Source organism: Aplysia californica, unplaced genomic scaffold, assembly GCF_000002075.1.
Source record: "Aplysia californica isolate F4 #8 unplaced genomic scaffold, AplCal3.0 scaffold00365, whole genome shotgun sequence".
Classification (NCBI taxonomy): Eukaryota; Metazoa; Mollusca; class Gastropoda; order Aplysiida; family Aplysiidae; genus Aplysia; species Aplysia californica.
The window spans coordinates 475649-477018 of record NW_004797635.1 but is presented as its reverse complement, the minus strand read 5'-3'; positions in this window follow the sequence as shown (position 1 = coordinate 477018).

Here is a 1370-nt window from a genome sequence, read left to right as displayed (position 1 = left end):
CCCCCCCTCTTACACAAAACAAAACAGAACAAACAAAAACAGCAATCCCCCTACAACAAACACACAAACAAACAAAAGAATAGTACCAGCATCTTCAAAAACAATAACGACAGCATATCCTCAGACATTATTTTAAAAATCAATATTAAAAAATCCATCTCACCACTAACCCTCACCTCCATTCGGTTTCAAACCGCTGCCCTTCGGTGATCTAGCCGATCGGAGTAAGAACACAGACTCCCGCAATCCCAGTGCGGACGCAGACAAAGCCGAAACAACAGCTGTTTAAGTTCCCCGGAACTGCTAGAGGGTCACAGGGTCCGCCCTGCACAGGACACTGAGGAACGACCAAAGGTCAAGGTTAAAGCGAGGACCTGCATGGAACTTTGTTCGTATGTTCGTTCGTTTTTGTTTTTTTTGTTTTTTTGTTTGTTTGTTTGCTTTTTGGTAAGTGTTTTACGGCGTTCGCAACTGCTTAATATAACAAGAGCGCGGGACACATTAAAGGGTTTGGTAGGAATTTTTAATTTTGCCTGGAAGGCGGCCGAAGCCTACTCTTATCGATTTTGCATCATCAAGGGATCTTTATTGTGCGCAACTTGCACACAGGACCTCCGAGATTTTCTTGCCCTTATCCGAGAAGGCTGGGTCTTAGATCTTACCTACATAAGATCAGGGGTGTAGCTTAGAGACTGCAGCAAGTATAAGAAGGAGCCAAGGAGTAGAACTGGCTGCAGAGAGAGTCAGGAGCCTCCCAGAGAAGGGGGCAAAGGGGAAAAGGGGGGGGGGAGAAAGTGGAGACGAAACCAGACGACAGAATAATGGTTAGAAAGCAGGAAAGGATGTGAAAGGGGAACATTTTAGAGGAGAACATTTTCTGTCGCTGTCAGGTTTCAATCCCGGGACCTATTGAGTGAGAGTGGCGAACACCATAACCTCTAGACCAAGAGAGCCCCCAATGGGAGTTTGAACAGGAATTTGTGCTTTACGCAGTTACCAGCACTTTGAGGACAATATAGACTAAAGAAGACTAACCAAGTGTACGCCCATCTTCGTTCAAAAAGAGTACGATGGGATTAGGTAGGGAAACAATAAGGCGTAGTCTTAAGTTTGGGTCTCATAAGAAATTAATTTACGTGTTTTGAATCTTTTTTAGTACAACAATATAATATATAGGAAGGTTAGCATCTTAATAGAAGTACATATTATCATTATTTAGTTTATCATTTCAATAACTTCTATTTCGGTGCAACACAACTCTAAGCGCTTTTCAATCATCATCATCATCATCATCATCATCATCATCATCATCATCATCATCATCATCATCATCATCATCATCATCATCATCATCATCATCATCATCATCA